The sequence below is a fragment of the Oryctolagus cuniculus genome, chromosome 8, assembly GCF_051225735.1.
Source record: "Oryctolagus cuniculus isolate XC-2025 breed Fujian yellow rabbit chromosome 8, ASM5122573v1, whole genome shotgun sequence".
Classification (NCBI taxonomy): domain Eukaryota; kingdom Metazoa; phylum Chordata; class Mammalia; order Lagomorpha; family Leporidae; genus Oryctolagus; species Oryctolagus cuniculus.
The window spans coordinates 35,575,205-35,602,563 of record NC_142874.1 but is presented as its reverse complement, the minus strand read 5'-3'; the positions used below and the strand labels follow the sequence as shown (position 1 = coordinate 35,602,563).

Sequence of the window (27,359 nt, the reverse complement as noted above, 5' to 3'; positions counted from 1 at the left end):
TGAAGAAGCTCCTGGCTCCTGGCTTCGAATCAGCTCAGCTCCAGCTGTGGCGGCCATCTGGGAAGTGAACCAGGGGATGAAAGACCTCTCTCTCTCTCTGCCTCTCCTTCTCTCTGTATGTAACTGTGAATTTCAAGTAAAATAAATAAGTGTTAAAAAAAATTACATAGAAAAATTTACAAGAATGTTCCCTACTTTACTAATATAGATATAATGCAAAAGGGCTATGAAGTAATAATTACATGGATAGATTTTTATATCAATTATGATGTCATTGAATTCTTTTTCTTAAAGATCTATTTATTTGAAGGGTAGAGTCACAGAGAGGCAAAAGGAGAGAGAGAGAGAGAGAGAGAGAGAGAGAGAAGAGGTCTTCTATCCTTGGGTGCACTCTCCAAATGGCTGCAGTGGCTGGAGCTGTGCCGATCCAAAGCCAGGAGAAAGGAGCCAGGAGCTTCCTCCAGGTTTCCCACGTGGGTGCAGGGGCCCAAGGACTTGGGCCATCTTCTACTGCTTTTCCAGGCCATAGCAGAGAGCTGGATTGGAAATGGATCAGCCGGAACTCAAACTGGCACCCATCTGGGATGCTGGCACTGCAGGTGGAAGCTTAACCCACTTTGCCACAGTGCCAGCTGCTTGAATTCTTATTTAACATTAGTCATTTGCATGGCTGGATAGAATAGAGCAGTATTTCACACATCAGTCTGAAAAATGAAGTGGCCCATCCACTGGATATATGGATAAAGCTAAAAAATCATTTAAAAATACTGAATCAGTCACAGTACAAAATCTTCAGATGCCTGGTTTTCCCTCTTCTTGACATAGGTACTAACAAGTAACATACTGTTTTTGCTGTTTTTTTTTCAGCTTTTTTGGAACAGTCACAGTTCCAAGACTTCATATGTCTTTTTCTGAGGCAAACTAAAGGGAACTGTTGTATCTCCAGGCACCATCCTAACATGTATGCTTGCCAGAACAGATCTCTGTCTAGACAAATCCTGTTTCTCCTAGTTCCTCTTTCCGTGATACATTTCTTTCTAGGCTGGAAGCTTTTTTACCTCTGCACACAGCCTCCCAAGAGCCAGGCAGAGGAGATACATGTAGAAAGAATGTTTATCTTGTATGTGTGGGAAGGGAAAATCATAATTATATTTGGTTGTACATTTTGTTGCAGAGAAAGACAAGTTCATGATCTGTCGTTCTGACCAGTGAAAAGTTATCATTTGACTCATGATATGTTCATGACCAAATAAAAACTGACTATCTGAATTCTAAATATAAGTTTAAATTGGCTTTTGATTTCAAGGGCAGAAATAAACATCTTCAGCTAAAAAAAAAATCTCCAAATTTACTCGTTTACTTCTATTTATTTTTCATTACTTCAAAAGACCAGCAAATCTCAAAACAATTCAAATACAATTTTTTAATTATCAGAAGATAAGTCCATGTGAAATCAAATAACCAGAATTTTTTAGACATAGGGATGGGCCATGATCTTTTGGATAAGACCACAAAAGCACAGGCAACAAAAGCAAACCAGATGAATGACTATACAAATGCTGAAGAAGTTTCTGCACAGCAAAGAAAACAATGGAGTTAAGAATTACAATAGAATAACCCATCTGACAAAGCATTAGTAGACAGAATATATCAAGAATGGAAAAAAATCAACAAGACAACCAATATAGAAAACGAAAGGGCAAGGACAATGTTGTAGCAAAGCAAGTAAGTCAGCTGTGATGTTGGAACATCATATCAAAGTACCAGTTTGAGGCCCGGCTGCTCCGTTTCCAATCCTGCTCCCTGTTAACGTGCCTGGAAAAGCAGTAGAGGATGGTCCAAGTGCTTGGACCTCTGTTGTACTTGTGGCAGTTCCTGCTCCAGCCTGACCCAGCCCTGGCCCAGTGACCATTTTAGGAGTGAATCAATGAATAGAAAATCTCTTTGTCTTTGTCTTACCCTCACTATGTGTCACTCTGCCTTTCAAATATATAAAATAAAATATTTAAAAAAAAGAGACGGACAAAGGATCTTAACTGACAGTTCTCTAGGCAACACAAATAGCCAAAAAATATATGAAATATGCTCAGTATCACTAGCCATTAGGGGAGTGCAAATCAAAATCACAATGAGATATCACCACATTACCATTAGAGTTACTCTGACCAAAAAAGACAGAAAATAGCAAAGAAGTTAGGATGTCTATACTCTTGGAGAAACAGTGGTTTTTCTACTTACTATTTGTTGAACTCTTTATTTACTGGAGAGTTAAGCCTATAATTATAAAGAAAATTGAAAGTATGTTATTTTAAATATTAAGAGAAAAGAAGAGGGAGGGGGCAGTAGTTGAATGCATGATAGGAAGTATCATTCTGCTCTTAAAACTCTCTATATACATACAAAGGAAATAAAAAGCTGAGTTTGAGGAGGAAGGAAGGTAAGCATGATTATCTTCTTAGAACTGTATCTATGAGGGACCGCCTACAGTGCTGGTATCCCCCACGGGTGCCGGTTCTTGTCCCGGCTGCTCCTCTTCCAACCCAGCTCTCTGCTATGGCCTGGGAAAGCAGTAGATGATGGTCCAATTCCTTGGGCCCCTGCACTCTCGTGGGAGACCCAGAAGAAGCTCCTGGCTCCTGACTTCTGATCAGCTCAGCTCTGGTCGTTGCAGTCATTTGGGGAGTGAACCAGCAGAATGGAAGACCTCTCTCTCTCTGGCTCTACCTCTCTCTGTAACTCTGTCTTCCAAATAAATAAAATAATTCTTAAAAAAAGAACTGTATCAATGAAATATATGAAATCTGTTCTCTTTGTATTAATAAAAATTTAAAAAGAAAAATACTTTTTCAGCAGTATAAAAATGTGAAGCACTAATTGAAGGCCAGAACATTGATCCTCACATTCTGTGTAAGTTAAAACAAAGCAATAGGTAGGTACATGACAGAAATATATAGAAGGTATGGTCCAAAGTTATCTCATATGTTTATTAATGATATTAAAATTTCACTGGCCAGGTTTTCAATTTTTGCCATATTGTCTCTATTAACTGTAACCTTCATATCCTCTCAATATCCAGGAGGCATGAAAGCCAAGGCATAAGGGAAATATTTGTGAGAATTTGCTTTAAAATCTTCAGTAGCTCCTCTCGTCTCCTAGGCTACCATCACACAAGGCTTCTGATACCGCCATACATATCTGGACTTTTCTATTAGTGACAGATTCATTAAGTATTCTTGTCAACTTTATAGTTTGCTTATGACTAGAAGAACCTGAATAATATACCATTGGCAGCTGATAATATGAATAGCAATGAATCAAAATTCCTTTTCAGAAAGGTTCATTAAATTTATTTGGATTTCTTGCTCCAAAGATATACTTCATTTCTTGTTTTAATACTGTTCTAACTCTATTAGACAAGTCTTTACACATTGCAGTGCTGAAGAGTTGAATAGTGCACCCATGAAGCCAGGAAGACTAGAATCACTAACAAATGACCTCTGTAGTGATTGTAACATCCAAACAAACTTTCTTCCCTAAAGTAAATCTCATAGGCAAAAGGATGAGTTTCTATATTGTTCTTCACAGAGTTCTTCAAGAGTCTTAAAAAGCTAATAGCTTCTTCCAATGGAGTTTCCAACTTGGCCACATTCTCATGGATGAGTTATTCTTTTGTAGCTCCAATTTCCTCCTCCTCTTCATCATCATTATTTTACAGATTTCTCCACTGATTTTATTTTTCTGAATTTTTTCCCTTTCCATCTATTTGAGTTTTCTTTTGAGCTCTTCTTTGCTCCTTCTGTAGCTTCTTTAGCTTTTTTAAGACATGCTTGCCATCTCAGCTTCATGTTTCTTACTCTCATCTGTAAAGTGCCTATCATGAAGCTTTGGATGATACCTGCTTGCTGCCTTGAAGTAAAATGGAGGTGTTTAATTACATCCTCTAGTACTACTAAACCCACATATGATCTAAGTAAAGGTAAAGTTCCTCATATAGTATGTGTGAAAGTCAAACTGGTTGTCCATGATATTTGTAAAATGTCTCCCCATTTTATGACATTTCTTAAATGCTTCACCAAACATATCCAGGGCTTTGCAAGCCTGAACATGGCTTACCTGGAACCACTTGAACTGCATTTTATTCAAATTCTCTACAACTGATGTTCCTTACCTTCTAAAGTTTGTGCACATTTCCTCAGCTTCTGGAATCATACCAGCTTTTAGCATGTATTTTGTACACTTGAAGTTGATGAATCTGTCTGGTATGCCCAAGGCATGGGCCACATCCATCCATCTTACAACTTTTTTTTTTTTACTATTTTCACTTTCACAGGAAAGAGTTCATCAATGTAGGTCAAATTTCAATAGCAGTATTTAGGGACTCCATAGCAATAGACAGTTGACCAATTTTGTTATAGTGCTGTACCAAGTAGTACTGCATGCAAAGTATTGTGATTAGTGCTGCATCCTTTCTACCATTAGGATTAAAAAACTAGAAGCTTTGCAGAGAGGTTTCATCACCTCCTACTAGTTCCTGTAAGATTTCCACCTTTTCATTATCCTTGCATTATAACCTCAGAATATTGAGGACTAGTAAGCAATCCTTGCTGAAATTCATCTTTTAGAACTTATCCAAGAATTCTTTAAATTTCTCACCAAATACTGGTCTTCTCCCTATCAGTTTCCTGGGATATTTAAACATTTGTTTAGTCTTCCTAACATATAAGATGGCTTTGCTACTTTTTCCATTCATTTGTAGTGGGCCCAGTTTTCAGGGATTCTGTCCAGTAATCCTCTGTACACATTAATAGCATCTTCTAATGATAAAATTGTAAGCAGTGTCTTGTTTTACCTTGTTTTACTTCTACATCAAGTTAATCATAAAATCTACTTTTCAAAGAGATAAAGATGTTACATGGCTTCTGTATGGAGACCTGCTTCCTGAAGAACTTGATTATGATACAAAAAAAATCACTAGTCATAATCCAATTTTGTTGAAGCTATATATCATGTTTTCCCAAATTCTTCTAAAATCTTTGCTGTCATTTCATAATAACTTCATAATCTTCTAATAAATGATGAACAATAGTATATCAATCCACAATCCTTCTGTGCAGACTGAAGCTTAAATAATTGAGATCTTATTCTCCTGTAACCCTAAAGATCTCGCATTTGAGTCTGTAGTAAGGAATTGCCCCTTAAGATATGAAAATTGTCTTTATCCCATTTTAGTGCATTTCTGTAAGACTTAATGATATCATCATAATTCTAGTATGGACTCTGAAGAAGGACACAAACATGTCAAGACACATGACTCTTTAAGTCATTTCTCAAACCTCGATGAATCAATTCATAAGCTTCTATTTTTTTCCCCAAACAGTTCAGTATATCACAGGCAGTGTTTCCCCAGGCTTTGCAAATTTGTGATTAAGGGAATCTATTTATAGAACTTGATTCCATTTCTACACAGTTCTTATCATCTCCACAGCTTCTTGAAAAGTATGTTCTTGGGTGGGAGGCTCACTTGTGGGCAGTGTTGTGCCAACGCCTCTCACTGCCCCCAACACCACTTGGCCAGGACAGTTTACTTCTCTAACAATCAACATAGCCACTGCCGTTCCTTGGATGTTTCAGGCTTGAATACCCTAATCCATCACCACCACAAGACCTTGGATACTGTATTGTCACTTTACCTTGGCATACCTTTCTTCCCGTTGAATTTTTGCCTTTCTCACGTAGGGTTGCTACTGCCTACCCCATACTCTTCAATGGGTCTCCATCAGTAGTTTATGCGGTAACTGAAAAGATTGACAGAAACAACCAAATATCTATTTTTATTTCATTTTTTAATTGAGAGGCAGATAGAATGAGAGAGAGATAAATAGACATACTGCTCCTGTCTGCTGCTTCCTTCCCAAAATGCCTGCAACTGACAGGGTAGGTCCAGGCCAAAGCAAGGAGGAAAGAATTCAATCCAGGTATCCTACATGAGTGACTGGGAACAAACTACTTGCCCCATCACCTGCTACCTGCCAGGGTTTGAATTAACAGGAAGGTGGAATTAGAAGCAGAGCTGGGACTGTACTCCAGGCACTCTGATATAGGATGTGGCCATCCTAAAAGGTGTCTGAGTTATTAGGCCAAATGCTCACCCCTGGTTTTTATTTTTGAAGGTGACATACACTACTGTATTTATATTTATATCGAGGAGTCAGGAGATATTGAAAAACAAATAGATTAGAATGACTTCTTGTATTTCCCAGTGAATGTTGTCTTTTTTATAAGACCATCGTTTCATCACTCTGAATTGCAGACACACGTAGGATTAGGGACATCATATTGCTGAGCTGGACAAAGAAGTAGTACAAAAAAAAAAAAAAAAAAAGAAAAGATAAAATTAGTTTAACATCTTCCTTTAAACCGAAACATCTCAACTGGCATTTTTTTTGTCTGAGAAGAAGTTGGATGAGAGCCAATACTGAATTACCTTTTGTCTATGGAAAACAGCTTTCTCTCATGGCAGAGATCCTGGTAGATTTTAACAACTTTTGAAACCACTTCCACCATTCCAAATGCCAGACCTCCTCCCCTGTGACAAATCTGGCAAACACCATCCTGCCAGAGAACAAGATTAAGCTGAGCCTCAGTAGAGGATTTTCAAGTGTGGAGGTTCATAAGGTGAGAGGCCTAGACTTCACTCATAGATGTCTTGTTAAGGTTCAGGGCTACTGCATAAGCCACTTCAGTTGAGAACTGCATCAGCTGTTATTAAACTAAACTGCGTTACCAAGAGCCAAAGTTCACCACTTTTCAGTTGGTTATCAAAAATTATCCCCTATTCATCTGTGTTTATGACATGTACCAGGTCTTTATCAATCATGTTCAAAGCAATTTTCAAACATTGAAGAAAACTTTCCTTATTTGATGTAGTAAAAAATTTTCAACCATTAAGCTCTAAGTCTATATTAACACTGTTTCTTAGTTTATAGTGTCATTTAATTACAACTCAGTAATGACTTCATTATGGCATCTTATTCGGCAACAAGTAACACTAATATTTAGTAACACCAGATAGACGATTAGGAGGAAGAATATATTTATAGGACGTTTCCTCTGAAATTCACCTTCTGCTATGGGAACAGGGCTAGGGTATATATTTTTCTCATTAGTTTTCTATTGTGTCTATAAGTCAAACAATAGAATATGCTATTTGAATTTAAAAATATTAAACTGTGATGTGCCTAGCAGGTAAGGTGTCAGTTGGGATGACACCTACATCCTGTATCAGTTCCATGTCTGATTCAACCTTCCTGGTAATTTGGACCTTGTGAGGCAGCAAGTGATGGATGAAATAGTTGGGTTCCTGCCACCCACGTGAGAAACTATATTTAATTCCTTTTCCTACCTTTGGCCTTGCCCAGCCCATGCTGTGTAGGCATTTGGAGAGTAAGTCAGCAGATGGAAGCTCATTATCTCTCTCTCTCTCTCTCTCTCTCTCTATATATATATATATATATATATATATATATATATACATCTGTCACTTTCTGTATGTGTGCATTTGTATGTGTCCATCTCAAATAAATATAAAGTATTGAACTTCATTTACATAGTTTATCCAAGGAAAGCCTCATAGAAAACCTGCTCTACAAGTCAGGGAAGGGTTATCCAGAAAACAGAATTTGGATGAAATTCAAAAAGGCACTGCTAGCAGAATTGCTTGGTTATTATTGTAGGGAGTTGAAGCAAAGAAACTATGGAACTTTGTGATGAGATTGGTTGGCTAATTTACAGTGCTGTTATCGGATTCTAGAGGTGGTGAAAACCACAAGAGGAGGGTCAGTCTGCATTAGGCCTCTGCTCATGGCCATCCAGAAGTGGTAACTCTCCTGGTAGAGAAAAAAGATGCCTGCTGAATGCCTATGACAACAGAATAAAAGTCTGGTTCTGATTAAAGCCATACAATGCCAGGAAAAGGAATGTGAAACTAATCTCCTAAAACATATTGCCAATCTAAATATTACAGATGACAATGGAAACACTGCCCTCCTCTTTGATGTCTCTAGTCAGAATATAGCAACAGCAGCAAAATTGTTCTTACTCATTGCAAATATGAAAGGAAGAAACAAAGCTGACTTCATACTGCCTTTACTTGCTATAAGGAAAAACAGTAAAATCAGAAAATAAAATTATTAGCAAAGAAAGAGGCAAACATACATAACTTTTGTATGAATAAAAAAGACTAGGCCTGATTTGCTGCAAATTATCAAAAAAGATAGATGCCTTCTTCTTCAGCAAGGTGTTGATAAATTTTTCTCAAGATAGTAGTGGATAGGCTGCTTTTTCATTGTTTTCATATCAATATCCAAGTACATTTTCAATATAAAGAAGGAAAGAGACATGAAATGTTTGAAAATACACATTTGGCATAGGCTCTGACAACATATGCTTTTACATGCTGAATAAGCATGATACCTAGAGATATTTGCCACAAATTATGGGGAGGGTTCAATTATATCATGTAGTACTACATAGAGCTAGCTAGATAATCCTTCTATAAGATTGCATAAAAGTACTGAATATTAAGAAAACTATCCCAAAACCAAACCCAACAGGACTACTGATTGCTTTATAGCAATTCATGAAAAATTTAAAAACAAAATATGACTGAGATTGGAACCTTGTTTGGCAACTTAATTCAGATAGTAAAAAAAATGGACATGTGGTCAAATTTTCCTCATACAAAAACCAAAATCTATACTTGTTTCACCATACTGTACTATTATGTGAACTATTTCTAAAATAGACCAAAATTATGGGGCTGGTATTATGGTACAACAGGTAAAGCGAGCACCTACGATACCAACATCCCATATGAGTGCTAGTTCAAGTCCTGGCTGTTCTACTTTCAATCCAGCTCCCTGTTAATGAGCCCTGGAGAACAGCAGAGGCTGTCCCAAGTTTTTGGACCCCAACCTCCTACCTCAGATATCTGGATGGAGTTCAAGGCTCCAGGCTTTAGCTTAGTGCACATCCATTAGCCACATCCATTGTGGTTATTTGGGGAGTGAGTCAGCAGATGGAAAATCTCTCTCTCTCTCTCCCTCTTTCTCTCTCTCCCCCTCTCTCGTTATCTCTCTCTGACTCTCCCTCCCTCTCTATAACTCTACCTTTAAAATAGATAAATTTTCAAAATAAAATGAAAGTAAAATAAAATACTCATTTAAGTATATAGCAATCCAAAAAATAAAAAAAACTAGAAAAAAATAATATAATACACTGGTATTGAAAGTGTTCCACAAGAGCAAAAAAAATGAGAAATATGCTTTTGTTGATGGAATCCACAAATATAAAAGAATGAATATTATGTCTGCCTTTGGAGTAGAAGAGAAAGATATCAAATCATACTGGGATTCTAATTTGTACATCAGTGAGTACATATCTGCTCATTCACATTGGAGAAAAAAAAGAAGACAGAAACAACTCAAAAGAAAATGAGTTAAAGAGGGTTGAAGGTAAAAGTTATGAGTTATGAGCTGCAATCAAAAATCAGTAAACAAGGCCGGCGCCGCAGCTCAATAGGCTAATCCTCCGCCTGCAGCGCCAGCACACTGGGTTCTAGTCCCAGTCGCTCCTCTTTCTGTCCAGCTCTCTGCTGTGGCCCGGGAGTGCAGTGGAGGATGGCCCAAGTCCTTGGGCCCTGCACCTGCATGGGAGACCAGGAGAAGCACCTGGCTCCTGGCTTCAGATCAGCACGGTGTGCTGGCCGCAGCACGCCGGCTGCAGTGGCCATTGTGGGAGTGAACCAATGGTAAAAGGAAGACTTTCCTCTCTGTGTCTCTCTCTTTCTGTCCACTCTGCCTGTCAAAAAAAAAAAAAAAAAATCAGCAAACAAAATGTAATGGCTTCAGAAAAACCTTTTATAGCTAAATCCGATAAAGGAAAATCTTAGGAATGAAAAGAATTAAAATGATTGTAAAAATAAAGAGTTTAGCTCCCGTGAATTTTTATAAAACAATTTGAAAAAGATTTTCAAAATAAAATCTTGAACATACGATTGATTTTCTTATACCATAAGTGGAAATTACATCTTCCAAAGATCTACATCTCAAGACAAAGAATCAGATTCTTCAACCTGTTCAAGAGTCTAATATAATGTAATTTGAAAAAAGAGGAGCATTTCAATTGAGAATAATGAAACTTTAGAAAGCATTGTCAACGGAACTAAAGGAGACAAAAGAAGTGCCACACAGAAGCCAATACTGAACTCTAGGGTAAGAAGCGCAATAGAAACTTTCTCAGCACATAGCTATGAGATCTCTCTTAAAGTCATTTTTGTGGAAAAGCTAAATATAATTTTGTAGTTAGCAGAAATATTATTCCAAAGGAAAACTTGGTGATTCGTACCTAAAAGACCATGGTCTTCAAATAATAGCAGGAATGATTACTTGTCTAAAGAATGAGTAATAGCATCAGCAACTGGAAGAAAAGAAAATGATACTGATGTTATACAAGTAATGACAAACTGATTCCTATTGATAGAGACCACAAGAATAGCTGAAATATACGATTTTGTCTCATGAATAAAAGAAGCAAAATATTAAACGTCACCTTGGGATTCTGAGTTTGTTGAAGCACAAGTGGACATGCATAGGCGACATTGTGGAGAATAGACTAACACAATATTACTAGATAGGTTTCTAATCAATAATCTTTGCTAACAAAATGAGGTAGAAATAGCTCAACAGAAAACAAATTAAAAGCAAAATTTCTGGAGCCAGTGCTATGGCAATAAGGGTTAAGCCACCACCTGCAGCACTGGCATCCCATATGGGCATTGGTTCAAGTCCTTGCTGTTCCACCTCTGATCCAGCTCCTGGCTAATGTGCCTGGGAATGAGATGGAGGATGGCCCACATGGGAGAACTGGGTGAAGCTCCAGGCTCCTGGCTTCAGCCTGGTTCAGCCCTGGCTGCTGCAGCAATTTGAGTAGTGAATCTCCCTTTCTCTTTGCCTCTCCTTCTGTCTCTCTCCCTTTATAACACTGCTTTTAAAATTAATTAATCTTTCTTTAAGAATTAAAATTCTGATTTAAAAGTTACAGTTGAGGCTTGGCATTGTGGCACAGTGGGTTAAGCTGCCACTTCTGACACCCTCATCTCATATCAGAGCTCTAGTTTAAGTCCAGGCTGTTCTACTTCTATTCCAGATCACAGCTAATGTACCTGGAAAAGCAGTGGAAAACAGCCCAAGTGCTTGTTCCCCTGTCTCCCATATGGGAGATCTAGATGCAGCTCCAGGCTCTGGCTTTGGCTTGGCCCAGCTCTGGCCATTGTGGTCACTTGGGATTGAATCAATGGATGGAAGATCTCTTTCTCTCTCTGTCTGTCCCTGTGTCTGTCACTCTCCCACTTATCACTCCAGTGATAAATGGATACAAGCAAAATGGGATAATTTCATAAAAAAAGTTATGTCTCAATTCAAAGAAGTGAAAGAGAGGTCAGTTGCTGTGGAGATTTGAAGATATATCAGTTTGAAATGATATTCAAAATAACATGCTAAATATAAAATTGATATTACAGTAAATGTGGAAACTGCATCTTCAAAATGTCTACATATGAGGCTAAGAATCAAATACTTCAACATGTTATTATCTATGAAAACATTAGCAAAAATATGAAAACTGGGAAAGAACAAATTATGTAAAACAACAGTATCTTTTCAAAAGTCATATGGAAATGCATATGAGAATATGCTAAAGTATGATAGTCTGTTCAGGAAGTTGAACAAAGGGAAAGGCAGGATATACTGGTAAAGGTAAATAAGATACACTCATAGTTGTATCTCAAAGAAACTGAGGGCTATTAATAAAGAATAATATTCCTTGCGTATATAATTAGATGGAACTAAAAAGGAAAGATCTAGAACATGGGCTCTTCAACATGACAGCCCCTAAGGATGCTACTAAAACAGAGTTTGAAAAATATACATAGTTCTATCTACAAGAATGAAAATTCAGAAAATCATTTCAACTAAATAATACTAAAGAAAGGTCAGCAGAAGGCAATAGCAAATTTCGTTTGGAGAAGACACAGAAAACTTGACTCATTGTTCTGAAAGTGAGTCCTATCCTAGCCTCATCAACTTGTGGAAATCCTAATGATAGTTTAGTGTCTCAACAAAATTTGTTTCAAAAGAAAACTTAATTGTTCCTCAAACTATGACCTTAATATAACAGTATGGGTGACTATTTGATCAAAGAGTGAATAAGAATTTCTGCAATTAGAAAAAAAAAGAAATATATTTATGTTACTGAAAGTGCTTCACTAAAGCAAACAAATACTTCCCATTGATGCATTTTATCAAAATAGCTGAAGTTCAAATGATGTCTACATGATGATTCAGAGATATGAAAGATGTAGAATAACCTTTGGAAACTCAGACTAGAACCAGAAGCTATATTCTCAAGAGGAGAATAACAGAATAATTATAAGATGGAATTCTGATTTGTTGTCACTGCAAAGAGAGAGAAAGAAATCTCTCAAAACAAAAAGAACTCCAACAGTGCTCTATACTTCGTGTGTCTGTGTGGGTGCAAACTGTTGAAATTTTTACTTAGTATATACTAAATTGATCTTCTGTATATAAAGATAATTGAAGATGAATCTTGATGAAGATGGGATGGGAAAGGGAGTGGAAGATGGTATGCTTGTGAGTGGGAGGGAGGTTATGGGGGAAAGGCTGCTATAATTCAAAAATTGTACTTTGGAAATTTATATATATTAAATAAAAGTTGAAAAAAAAAGAATTCATAGGCCCCATAATGAAAATTCCAAGTTAAAGGCTACAAGTTAAAAAGCAATCAAGTAAAAGTAATGCTATTGCTTTTATTAAGAAAATTTAGAGTAATAAAGAAATAGAAGCTAAAAGAATACCAAATGAAGAGTTAGTTTGCATGATGATTTAAAAAGAAAGTAATTTAAATGGATATGCTAGGGGCCGGCATATCCAGTAAAGCTGCCCCCTGCACTGCTGACATCCCATATGGACATTGGTTCGAGTCCCAGCTGCTCTCTGTTATGGCTTGGGAAAGCAGCTGAAGATGGCCCAAGTCCTTGGGCCCCTGCAACCATATGGGAAACCTGGAAGAAGCTCCTGGCTCCTGGCTTTGAATCAGCTCAGCTCTGGTTGTTGTGGTCAGTTGGGGATTGAACCAGCGGAGGGAAGACCTCTCTCTCTCTCTCTCTCTGCCTCTCCTTCTCTCTTTATGTAACTCTTATATTCAAGTAAAAGAGTAAATCTAATAAAATAAAATAAAATATATATGCTAAAACGTAAAATTGAAGTCTTTTCAACAAAACTAGAGCTGCATTTTCAAACTTTGTACATCTAGACATAGGTATCCATTTGTTTAAGAGAGTTATTACCTATGTAAACACTAGAGAAGACATGTGAAAACCAGAAGAGAAGAAAATAAAAGTTTTAAATGTCAAAAGTCATAAAGAATTGAATATGATAGCATGTGGTAAATACAATCTAAACAGGAGCTAGAAAAAAAAAGAATATATCAAAAAATGTAAAAGAATTCAAATTACTTCTTTTTTTTTGACAGGCAGAGTTAGACAGTGAGAGACAGAGAGAGAGAGACTAAGAGAAAGGTCTTCCTTTTCCGTTGGTTTACCCCCCAAATGGCCACTATGGCCAGAGTGCTGTGGCCAGCGTGCTGCGCCAATCCAAAGTCAGGAGCCAGGTGCTTCCTCCTGGTCTCCCATGCAGGTGCAGGGCCCAAGCACTTGGGCCATCCTCCACTGCTCTCCCTGGCCACAGCAGAGAGCTGGACCGGAAGAGAAGCAACCGGGACAGAATAGCTGCCCCAACCGGGACTGGAACCCTGGGTGCTGGCGCCTCAGGCAGAGGGTTAGCCAAGTAAGCCGCGGCGCCGGCCTCAAATTACTTTTAAACATATAAGCAGCAGTCTTGGAAGCTCAAAGCAGGTATGCAGAAAAATAAGAAATGCTTCCATGAGGCATCAGAAGGAACTCAGAATGACAAATCTTGATCTGAAGTCTCTAAAACGATAGCTGCTCAGGATTCTCATAAAACAGAGTTTCAAAAACACAAGAGCTTCTATGTACAAGAATGAAAAGTTAGAATCTCATGGACAACTGGACTAAATGAGACTTCAGAGGCAAGCAAACATCGCCACCAACCTGCTGGCAGAAGCAACACGGCAGAACTTTCCTCAGTGGTCTGAGAAGCCTGTTCTAGTGTCACCTGTTTGTGGAAACCATAAACAAAGCCTAGTGTTCAAATCTTGTTCCAAAGAAAACTTAGTGAATACTACCTTTAGACTTCAGGTTTCAAAGGATATAGTTTATAACTATTTGACCACAAGAGGGAGAATATCAATGAAATGATGTGGAATACCAAGGAAATGACACGGATGTGTTTGAAAGAGCTCCATAGGAGAAAATAACTAATGACAGATTGACTAACAAAGGAGCCCACAGAGAACTGATGGAGTGATATGGCACCTACATCACTATTAAGACTAATGAAAGATACACTTTGGGATACTGAGGTTGCCCAAGAACAATCAGACACCCAAGGCAACTTATGAAAAACAGTGTAACAGAATAGTACATGAAGGAATTCTGATCATTTTTTCCCAAGAAAACAGAAATGTCTCAATAAAAAGTTAATTTGGTGGCTGAAAATGAAAATTCTGAGTCAAAAGTTCCAACTTAAGTCAAGAAAACATAAATACTACAACTATTTCTGTTCGATGGAGTAAGTTCTTCTAAAAAAAGATTTATTTTATTTATTTGAAATACAGAATTACAGAGAGAGGTAGAGCCAGAGAGAAAGGGCATCCATTCCACTGATTGACTCAAATGACCTCAAATGACCGCAACAGCCAGAGCTGAGCTGATCTGGAGCCAGGAGCTTCTTCCAGGTCTCCCACATGGATGCAGAGCTCAAGGACTTGGGCTATCTTTTACTGCTTTCCCAGGCCATAGTAGAGAGCTGGATCAAAAGAGGAGCAGATGGGACTTGAACCAGTGCCCATGTGGTATGCTGGTACAGCAGGCTGGGGCTTTAACCTGCTGTGCCACAGCACCGGCCTCCTGGAGTAAGTTCTTAATAATGACAAGACAGGGAATCTGTTCTGCCCTCAGAGTGGGCTCAAATTCTCCTTCAGTCTCCCACTGGGTTGCCAAAGTTACGGAATTGTAGCGTCTCTGGAGAGTACTCACGTGAATTCCGTGAGTTCTCTCCCCCACCGTCTCTTTTTTCACAGTCTCAGTTCAGTAGCACCACAGATTCACTAGGTCCTAATCTCCTGTTAATTCACCCCACCCAGAGTCAGGTTTTTCTGCTAGGCTCAGGGCCGTGCAGAACTGAGGTCGCTCTGCTTATGACGTATGACCAAGATGGCGCCTGCTCTTTGTCTTGCTCACCTTTGAGAGGTGAACAGAGAGAGAGAAACCCGTCCGTGTCCGTATCGGTCACTTTTTTTTTTTTCTCTCTCTCTCTCTTCTAGTTAGCCTGGTGAACTTTTCCCCCCGGGGTCATTCCCTCTAGTCTCCTCTTTCCGCTTGCCTGCCGGTGTCTCGGGCTATTGAGGTTTGGCTCACCTTGCGTTCCAGCGCTGGTGTGTTGAATCTGCCGCTGGTGTTCCAAACTGTGGGCTCACATGCTCTTCACACAGGTCCACTGTGAATCACTCGTTCCGGAAGAGTTTCTTCTGCTGTCTCTTCCCCTACTCTTCCTTGAATCTGCAGTATCTCCATTTTTATTAAACTGTCTCTCCCCGGACTATCAGTGTGCTGCCTTCCTATTCCGCGATCTTGCCGCTATAAACAATGACAAGACAGAAGTTAATAGGAGATTAAAACTGAGTATTTGCCTCACATGAAGATTTAAAAACAAGTCATTTAGAATTGGATATTCAAATCATGATATAAGCATAAGCTTCACCAACTTTCTGTAAAAAGGGAAACTGGATCTTCTATTTGACTTTGTTTCCAGAGAAAAATTCAGATTTTCAACAGGAGATATCATCTTTGAAGAGAAATGTAGAAAAAAATTGAAGATTTATTTTAGAGTCATCAAAGCAATTAGTAAAGCTCAAAAGTTTCAGATTTAAATATAGTTAAGAAACACAGTTTAAACTAGAGTTTCATGAAAGAACAAGTTGGGATATCATGCAAAAATGAAAATAACTCCATCTATCTTTATACACACAAGCAAAGTTTCAATGTGATGGGGGGCAGCTAAGAGCTAAAATCAACACTCCCCCTAAGTAGTGAAATAGAGCTCAAAATGGAATATCTAAAATTTGAACTCTCCAAAATGATAGCTTCTAAGGATTCTAAATACAGCAGGGTTTTAACAATGAAAACAATTCTATCTATAAGAATGAAAATAGAGACTGAAAAAGTCTTGTTGCCATCAACACAAAAATGTTGGCAGAAGCAGCATAATATAACCTTACTCAAAGCTCTTAAGATGACCATCCTAGTGACATCTATTTAAGGAAATCCTAATTAGAGTTTAGTGTTCAAACCAAATATTGTCTCAAAATAAAATAGTAAATCCTCCCTCTACATTTCAGCTGTTAAAGAATATTATAGATTACCACAGAAGGAGAGCGAATGCCGGCAATTGGGAAAAAAAACATATGATATGGACATGTTTGAAAGTTCTCCAGGAGCAAACAAATAGTAACTCATGAGTTAATATTGAAGGAGTCCATAAAAATAATTGAAGTAATAATATGTCTGTACCATGATCAGGACAAGAAAGATCAAGAATCACCTTTGGATACAGAGGTTATCTAAGAGCAATTATACTGCCAAGAAAACTTTATGAAAAACAGAATGTCAGAATATTATAAGATGGGATTTTGTTCAGTCACCTTTCTCAAGAAAAGAGTTAGAAATGAGATCAGTAAAAAATTAATTTGATGGCTTGAAAGTGATTATTCTGAATTAAAAGTTACTATTTAAAATGAAGTAAAAGAAAACAGAACTGCTTCTGTTAAAAAATATTCCATTGTTCAGTGGAGGCAATTTCTTAACGATTAGACAGAAGTTAAAACAACATGAAAATGGAGAATTTTATTCCCATGAAGATTTAAAACAAGACCATTTGAAATGTATACTTAGAATAGTAATCTGGGGCACAGTGGGTTAAAGCCCTGGCCTGAAGCGCCAGGATCCCATATGGGCACTGGTTCTAGTCCCAGATGCTTCTCTTCCAATCCAGCTCTCTGCCGTGGCCTGGGAAAGCAGTGGAAGATGACCCATGGCCTTGGGACCCTGCACCCACGTGGGAGACCCCGAAGAAGCTCCTGGATCCCTGGCTTTGTATCGGCGCGGCTCCAGCTGTTGCAGCCATCTGGGGAGTGAACCAGTGGATGGAAGATCTCTCTCTTTGTCTCTACCTCTTTCTCTAACTCTGTATTTCAAATAAATAAAATAGATCTGGAAAAATTAGAAGAGTGAAAAGAGAAGCAAAACAAATAGTCATAAATCTCAAAAATCTTATGAAAATGAGTATGGTAGAACTTGCAGGAGGTTCGTGAAAGAGCAGGGCTAGACTGATATCACTGAAAACTGAAAAGATGTCCATTGATTCATTCAAATACATAAGCAGTATCTAAAGGAAATGGATAGCAGCTCAGAGACAATAATACTGCCATAACAAGTCATACAGAACTCAAAATTAAAGATCTTAAAATCTAAACTCTCTAAAATGATTGCTTCTCAGGATTCTAGAACAACACAGTTTGATCAATATAAGCTGTGCTATTTATATGAATAAAAAGTTAGAAAATCATTGTCAACTAAGCAAATCAGCCTAAACAGAGGATAGTTGATGTCGACATCAATTATTCCTAGCAGAAGACAGACAATAAATCTTTACTAATTCCTCTCTCTGGCCACAAGGCCTAGCCTAGAACATCCCAGGGAGATGTAATACAAATCTTAGTGTATAATACAAATCTTATTCCAAAGAAAACTTAGTACCTTCTATGCAAAGATCATGTCTTATCCAAACTTCAAGGATGATTATATGACCAGGAAGGAGCATCACTGAAAGTAGTTGGAGAAAAGGAAAAACAAACAAGAACAACAACAAAAAACAAGGAAATTATAAAGATGTACAGATGTGACACAAAGTGATGCAAGAAAGTAAATATTTACTCTCACTGATGGAGTCCGCAGCAGTAAGTTAACTACATCACACTGCAGAGATCACAACATTAAAGGTCACTTTGGGATATAGAGACTTTTGAAAAGCAATCAGAAACCCAAGGAAACTGTCTCAAATGCCAGAATATTACAACAATGAGATTCTTTGTTTTTTGACAGGCAGAGTGGACAGTGAGAGAGAGACACAGAGAGAAAGGTCTTCCTTTGTTGTTGGTTCACCCTCCAATGGCCGCTGTGGCTGGCGCGCTGCGGCCAGCGCACCGCGCTGATCTGAAGCCAGGAGCCAGGTGCTTTTCCTGGTCTCCCATGCGGGTGCAGGGCCCAAGGACCTGGGCCATCCTCCACTGCACTCCCGGGCCACAGCAGAGAGCTGGCCTGGAAGAGGGGCAACCGGGACAGAATCTGGTGTGCTGGCGCCGCAAGGCGGAGGATTAGCCTAGTGAGCCACGGCGCCGGCTAATAAATCTTTCTTCTTCTTTTTTTTAATGTAATAATTTTTTTAACTTTTATTTAATGAATATAAATTTCCAAAGTACAGCTTATGGATTACAATGGCTTCCACCCCTCATAACTTCCCTCCCACCCACAACCCCCCCCTTTCCCTCTCCCTCCCCCCTTCCATTCACATCAAGATTCATTTTCAATTCTCTTTATATACAGAAGATCAGTTTAGCATACATTAAGTAAAGATTTCAACAGTTTGCTCCCACACAGAAACACAAAGTGAAAAATACTGTTTGAGTACTAGTTATAGCATTAAATCACAATGTACAGCACACTAAGGACAGAGATCCTACATGAGGAGTAAGTGCACATTGACTCCTGTTGTTGACTTAACAAATTGACACTCTTGTTTATGGCATCAGTAATCACCCTAGGCTCTTGTAATGAGTCGCCAAGGCTATGGAAGCCTTTTGAGTTCACCAACTCTGATCATATTTAGACAAGGTCGTAGTCAGAGTGGAAATTCTCTCCTCCCTTCAGAGAAAGGTACCTCCTTCTTTGATGACCTGTTCTTTTCACTGGGATCTCACTCACGGAGATCTTTCATGTAGGGTTTTTATTTATTTATTTATTTTTTTTTTTTTGCCAGAGTGTTTTGGCTTTCCATGCCTGTAATACTCTTTCTTATAAAAAAAAAGAATCTCGGCCGGCGCCATAGCTTACTAGGCTAATCTTCCGCCTTGTGGCGCTGGCACACCGGCTTCTAGTCCCGGTCGGGGTGCCAGATTCTCTCCCGGTTGCCCCTCTTCCAGGCCAGCTCTCTGCTGTGGCCAGGGAGTGCAGTGGAGGATGGCCCAAGTGCTTAGGCCCTGCACCCCATGGGAGACCAGGAGAAGCACCTGGCTCCTGGCTTCAGATCAGCGCGGTGAGCCAGCTACAGCGACCATTGTGGGGTGAACCAATGGCGAAAGGAAGACCTTTCTCTCTGTGTCTCTCTCTCGCTGTCCACTCTGCCTGTCAAAAAAAAAAAAAAAAAAAAAAAAGAAAGAAAGTTTATTTGTATTTACTGACAATGTTTCCTTGATAGTTGATAGTTACTGAATTATCAGTTTTGTTATGAGTTCAGATTTGAAAGGTATATTTTCTTTTTTTTTATTTAATAAATGTGAATTTACAAAGTGCAACTTTTGTATTGGTGCACCCCCCCCAACCTCCCTCCCTCCCGTGGCCCTCTCCTCTCCCACTCCCTCTCCCATCCCGCCCTTCATCGAGTTTCATTTTCAATTACCTTCATATACAGAAGATCAATTTAGTATACACTAAGCAAGGATTTCAACAGGCTGTACTCACACAACCGCACAAGGTATAGGGCATTGTTCGACTAGTAGTGTTGTTTTTAAGTTTCATAGTAAAACGTATTAAGGACAGAGATCCTACGGGGGGTGTGTGTGTGTGTGTGTGTGTGTGGAGCCTGTACCCAAGGACTCCGGTTGTTAATTTAACAATTGGAACTCTTATTCATGACATCAGCAATCACCTGAGGCTCTTGCCATGAGCTGTCTAGGCTATGGAAGCCCCTTGAGTTCACCAACTCTGAACTTGTTTAGTCAAGGCTGTATCACAGTGGAGGTTCCTTCCTCCCTTCAGAGAAGGCGCCTCCCACCTTGATGGCCTGTTCTTTCTGCTGGGGTCTTGTTCACCAGGATCTTTCATTTCGATTGTTTTCGCCACCATGTCGTGGCTTTCCATGCCTGTGAGACCCTCATGGGCCTTTTAGCCAGATCCGAATGCCCCAAGGGTTGATTCTGAGGCCAGAGTGCTACAACGATGAGATTCTAATCAGTCACTTTTCCAAACAAAAACAATTAGAAATGGCTAAAGGGAAACTGAAATTAGAGGGTTTAAAATGAAAATTCTGAGTTAAAAGTTAGAAACTCAAAAAGGGAAGCAGACAGAATGGAAGTTCTTTGGGGAGAACTCTTATGTCTCAGTTCCATGGAGGGTGGTCTTCACAATAGTAAGAAAGGAGTTAAAGGAATGTGCAAATGGAGAGTTTAATTTTCATGTTGATTGAAAAAACTGTCCGTTTGAAATGATATTCACAGTGATAGACTAAACATAAGATAAAGGAACTTATAAAACTGGAAACTGCATTTCCAAAATTTGTACACCTAGGAACAAGACATAAAGTTATTCAACTGTATTATTACCTAAACATCCACTAGAAATTTGAAAAACTAGCAAAAAAGAAAAGAGCTTACCACAGTTTTAAAGCCCCTAAGTCACACAGAATTGAATATGGTAGCAAATGGTCCAGCACTATAGTCTAAATGGGACAGTGAAGACAGAGTACGATGTGATACAGTAAAAAACACTTTTGAAGTCCAACTATAGATGCAGAAGCAGGACTCATGAAAGCTAAGAGGAGGTAAAAGGGAATAATAAAGCTGCCATGGGGAGTCCATTGGAATTCAGAATTAAAGCTTTAGAATCTGAACTTTTCAAAAATTATAGCTGCTCATGATTCTCATTAATCAGAACAAAATAAGCAGTTCTATCTATAAGAATAAAAAGTTAGAAACTCATAATCAACTAAATTCAATGAGACCTAGGAGTGGTGAGCCAACATCAACATCAAACACTTCTGGCAAAAGCAGCACAACCGAACTTTACCTACCTCTCTGACAGTGAGATATGTCTAAGTGCCATGTATTTGTGGAAATTCTGATCATAGCTTGGTGTTCAAGAAAAATCTTCTTTCAAAAGAAAACTTAGTGAATCCTGCTTCTGGGCTTTGATTTTCAAAGAGCATCAAACTTAGGACTACTTGACCATGGAAGCAATTCTGGGGGAAAAGCAAATGATATGAATTTAATTCAAAGTACTCCACAGTAGCAAATGAGTGATAACAAATTGGCTAATGTTGAAGGAGACCACAAAAATAAATTAAGCCAGATGAGGTATGTATCATTATTAGAACAAGTGAAAGATTAACAACCACTTTGGAATACTGAAGTTGTCCAAGATCAATCACACACCCAAGGAGATTTTCTGAAAAACAGAATGCTAGAACGTTACAAGGATGATTCCGATCCATCACTTTTGCAAAGAGGAGAGTTAGAATGGTTTAATAAAAAAATGAATTAGTGATTGGAAGGTAAAAATTCTTAGTTAAAAGTTACAACACAAAAACTAAGTAAAAATGGAACTTCTATGTCTCTGTTCAGTGAAGGAATGTCTTAACCACAATAAGACAAGTTGCTAGAATAGGAAAATGAAGCATTTATTTCTTTGAATATTGAAAACCCAGTAAGGATGAAATGGCTATTCACAATCATATTGAAACAAAGGAACAAATTTGTTAACTATGCCTTCTGCATGTCTACATCTGGATCCAGATATTTAATTCTATAGGAGTTATCATGTGTGAAAATATTAGAAAATAAAGTGAAAAATTGGGAGAAAATAATAAGAAATTGAAAAAACACTAGTAATGCAAAGAAATCATGTAGATGTGAATATAATAGGACATGGTCAACTAGCATTGTCTATGCTAGACATGAAGAAAAAGAAAAAGCAGATATAGTAAAAAAAAATTAAAATTCTAGGAAATAGAAAACCACTGAGTATGAGAAGGATCACTTGGATACATCAGGCAAGCTCATAAATAAAGACTTGGATCTGAGTTCCACAAAATGATAGTTGCTCAAATTTTTAATGCAACAGAATTTAAAAATGTAAGCAGTGTCCTCTAGAAGAATGAACAGTGACAAAATCATAGTCAATTGAGGGAAATGAGACTACAGACAGACAAGCAGAAGCCAATGTCAAATTTTGCATGGAGAAGATTCACAACAAATCTTTACTTAGCATTCTGTGAGGCCTGCCTGAGAGTCACCTTGTTGTAGAAATCCTAATCACAGTTTTATGTACAATAGAAACTTTATTCCAACAGAAAACTTAGCGATCTCTACCTCAAGATCACAGGTTTCAAATAACAAAATGAATAATATTTGAAGAGGAAGGGGGGGAATGACAGCAATTGAAAAAAAAAGCAAGAAAACAATATATATGTTATTAAAAGTGCTCCAAAAGAGCAAATAAAAATGAAAGTTCATTCCTACTTATGGTATACCCCAAATGATTGCAGCAATATGATATCTGCCTTATAATGAGAAGAAGCAAATGATCTGAAGTTGCAGAAGAATAAGCAGATACATAGCCAACATTCTCAAGAACAGAATATCTGAATATTACAAGATAGGATTCTCTCCCAATACCAGTGATAACATAGATAGAAATACCGAAAAAGAAAATGAATCTATAGGCTTGAATTTGAAAATTGGGCTAAAAGTCACAATCAAAAAGCAAGCTAGTTAAATACAACAGCTTCAGAAAAAATTTATGACTCAGTTTGACTTGGGATACTCTTAACCATGACAACAAATGAGTTAAATGAGTAAGAACATAGAGGGTAAAGTGCCCATAGAGATTAAAAAACCAGTCAGGTTGAAACGACTGTTGAGCATAACATTAAAACAGAATACTCTTGATCTTAAAACAAATCTGGAAGGTGCATCTTCTGAATGTCTACCATTGGTCAAATGAATCAAGAACTTCTACAAGAGTCATTACATATGAAAACACTAGGGAAACATGAAAAACATGATGAGAAGAAAAGGAGGTTGAAATGAATATAGTAGTAAAGATCAAAAGTCATAAAGAAATGAGAATAGTTAAAGGTGGTCAAGGGGCATTAACAAAAGGATTGAAGAAAGACCAAGATATGATCGAGTAGAAAATTTCAGAGAAGTCAGTCTACTTTTGCAGGCACAAGCAGCATCTCCAGAAAATGAGCGATACTTTTCTAAAGAGTCAGATGGACACAGAATTAGAGATCTGCAATCTAAACTCTTCACAATTATAGTGGCTCTAGATTCCAGTACAACCAAACTTAAAAAATTAAAGCAATTGCATCAAGAAGGAAAAGCTAGAAAATCACTGTCAACTGGACTGAGGCAAGAAAGAGGTCAAGCCAAAATTTGCATGGAGAAATGTACAACAAAACTTCTGAGTGCTATAAGAAGTCTCCCTTAGAGTAACCTTATTGTGGAATATCTATTTATTGTTTATTTAAGTTTAATATAAACTTAATATAAAAAACTTAATGATTTCTATCTCAAGACAATGATTTTAAAATAACAACATGTACTTTTTTGTATAACAGAGAAACAAAAACACCAACCTATGGCAAAAAGAAAATGAAACTGACATTATGGAAAGTATTGTGAAAGTCAAGAAATAATGGTAATTGATTCCTATTGAAAGAGTCCACAAGAGCATGGGAGGCAATATGATATCTGCATCACATTTGTAAGAGGAATATCAAGAATCACCTTGGGATCCTGAGGTTGCAAAAGAGCAAATACACACTCACAGACAACTTTCTCAACAAGAAAATTCCAGAGTATTATAAGATGGGATTCTGATCAGTCACTTTTGACAACCAAAGGAGACAGATATGAATCAAAGGAAAAAGAATTGGTTCACTTAAATTGAGAAATCTGAGATAAAATTTAGAATCCAAAAGCCAGCAAGCAAAATGAAACAGCTTCAGAAAACTTGGTATATCTCAAGTTGATTCATGGGTCTCTACACAATGACAAGAAAGAAACAAAATTAATATGAAAATTGCAGTGTATCTCAAAAGAAGACTGAAAAAACCCACTCATTTTGAAATGACAATTCAGAAGAATATACTAAAACATAAACTGGATGCTGTTACAGCAAAATTGGATGCTGCATCACCAAAATGTTCACATGTGAAGAAAACAATAAGCTTCTTTAAGGTAAGTTAGTATTTATGAAAACACTAGAAAAGTAAAGTGAGTAGTAGATGCCGGCGCCATGGCTCACTAGGCTAATCCTCCGCCTAGCGGCGCCGGCACACCCGGTTCTAGTCCTAGTTGGGGCGCCAGATTCTGTCCCGGTTGCCCCTCTTCCAGGCCAGCTCTCTGCTGTGGCCAGGGAGTGCAGTGGAGGATGGCCCAAGTGCTTGGGCCCTGCACCCCATGGAAGACCAGGATAAGTACCTGGCTCCTGCCATCGGATCAGCGCAGTGCGCTGGCCGCGGTGGCCATTGTAGGGTGAACCAATGGCAAAGGAAGACTTTTCTCTCTGTCTCTCTCTCTCACTGTCCACTCTGCCTGTCAAAAAAAAAAAAAAGTGAGTAGTAGAAGAGAAGAAATTTGAAATAAATAGTAATAAAAATCAAAAGTCATATGGAAACAGATATAGTAGTACTTTGTCATGTAGTACAGACTATAAACAAGAAATTGATAAAAGAGCAAGATGGGATACCGAATAAAATTTAACCGTAGTTGGTAAAATTTTAAGCACACAAGTGTCTTGTCAAGGACATGGAGAGCTGTTGAGTAAGAAATATAACATTTCTATAAGTAGTCATATGAAGCTGAAAAATAGGGACCTGGAATCTGAACGCTCCAAAATGATAGCTCAAGTTTCTGTTACAAAAGAAATTGAGAACTACAAGCAGTTCTCTCTAGAAAAAGGAAAAAAAGTTACAAAATAATTTTCAGCTGAAGAAAAAAATGAAACTAAAGAGAGACTAGCAGAAGTCAATACCAAATTTTATGTGGAGAAGATTCTCAGCTCTTTACTTAGCACTATGATACCTTTCCTAGAGTCACTTTGTTGTGGAAATCCTAATCATAGTTTCACATACAACAGGAAATTTTTTCCAAAAGTCAATTCCTACCTCAAGACTATAACCTTCAAACAACAGCATGGGTGATATTTGAATAAAGAAATATTGGCCGGCGCTGCGGCTCACTAGGCTAATCCTCCGCCTTGTGGCGCCGGCACACCGGGTTCTAGTCCCGGTCGGGGCGCCAGATTCTGTCCCGGTTGCCCCTCTTCCAGGCCAGCTCTCTGCTGTGGCCAGGGAGTGCAGTGGAGGATGGCCCAAGTGCTTGGGCCCTGCACCCCATGGGAGACCAGGAAATGCACCTGGCTCCTGGCTCCTGCCGTCGGATCAGCGCGGTGCGCCGGCCGCAGCGCGCCGGCCGCGGCAGCCATTGGAGGGTGAACCAACGGCAAAAGGAAGACCTTTCTCTCTGTCTCTCTCTCTCACTGTCCACTCTGCCTGTCAAAAAAAAAAAAAAAAAAAAAAGAAAAAGAAAAAGAAATATTGACAATGCCAGAAATTGTAAAAAATGAAAATGATTCTGATATTATTGAAAAAACAAACAACTAATGACAAATTAACTCCTCTTGATGGAGGCCCCCAAAATAACTACAGCAATCTGTCATCTGCCTCAGAATGAGAGAAGCAAAAAGTAAAGAAGCACTTATAGTTTCTGAGTTCACAGAAGAGTGAAGCAGACACACACAGGTAACTTTCTCAAAAATAGAATGCCATAATATTACAAGATGGTACTCTGTACCATCACATTTGATATCAAAGTAGACAGGAATTCCCCAAAAGAAAATTAATTCAAGCATTGCAAGTGAAAAGTGAAATAAAGTTTACAATATAAAATCAAGCAAGCAAAATGAAACAGCTTCAATAAAAGCTGTTACATCTTAGTTTTATTTAGTATACTTTTAACTATAACGAAAAGAGTTAAATGAATATGAACACACACAGTTTAGGTACCATGGAGATGGCAAAATCAGTCAGGCCAGAATGGCAATTCAGAAACATATTAAAACATAAGACTGATAAGAACAATTGGAAACTGCTTCTTCAGAATATCTACATTTATATACAAAGATTCCAGCTCTTCAATAGGAGTTACCTATGAAAACACCAGAATAAACATCAAAATACTGGGAAGAGAATAAAAAATATGTTGAAACAAATTTAATTAATTTTAAAAGGTATACAGAAATGAATATGGGAGAATGTAGTGAAACAGCACTCTATAAACAATAAACTGAAGAAAGAGCAGAGCAAGCTATAGAAGAAAAATTAACAGAAATCATTCTTCTCTACAGACACAAGCAGCAATTCCTGGACACTGAAAGCTGTTGAAAGACAAAATTCACAACTTTATAAGAATCAGATGGAATGCAGAAATAAAGATTTGGCATCTGAATTCTCCAAAATGATATAGTACCCTGAGTTTCTAATACAAGAGATATTGAAAAGCACAAGCAATTCTCTGTAGAAGAATGAAGTTAGGATATCATTGTCAACTGACCTAAACAAAACTTAAGAGAGGCTAGCAGAGGTCAAAGCCAAACTTTACCCGGTGACACTGTACAACAGCAACCTACTCAGCCCTTTTACTATGAGGCCTGCCCTAAAGACACTTGTACAAATCCTAAGCATAGCTAGTGTTATATAGAAACCTATTACAAATTAGACCATAGTGATTCTGACCTCAAGATACTAACAACAATTAGAAAATATTTTGATCAAGAAAAGTCAATCTATGCAAAAATGGAAAATGATATACTGAATTAGTCAAAGTGCTCCAGAGGGACAAAACAATGACAAACTGACTTACTGATGGAGTCCATAAAAATAATTAAAATAATATGATATCTGCAACATGATTGGGGAAGACAAAAGCCAAGACTCTCCTTGGAATTCTGAGGCTACAGAATGGAAAAAACATATCCATAGACAATTTTCATGTCAACAAGATGCTGGAATATTACAACAGAAGAT

At 38.0% G+C, this 27,359-nt stretch overlaps 1 pseudogene; it reads right to left on the bottom strand.

Annotated features, from left to right (window-relative positions):
* Nucleotides 1-2,975: 2,975 nt before the first annotated feature.
* LOC100346900 (N-alpha-acetyltransferase 15, NatA auxiliary subunit-like) overlaps nt 2,976-27,359 on the bottom strand; it is a 56,714-nt pseudogene continuing 32,330 nt past the window's right edge.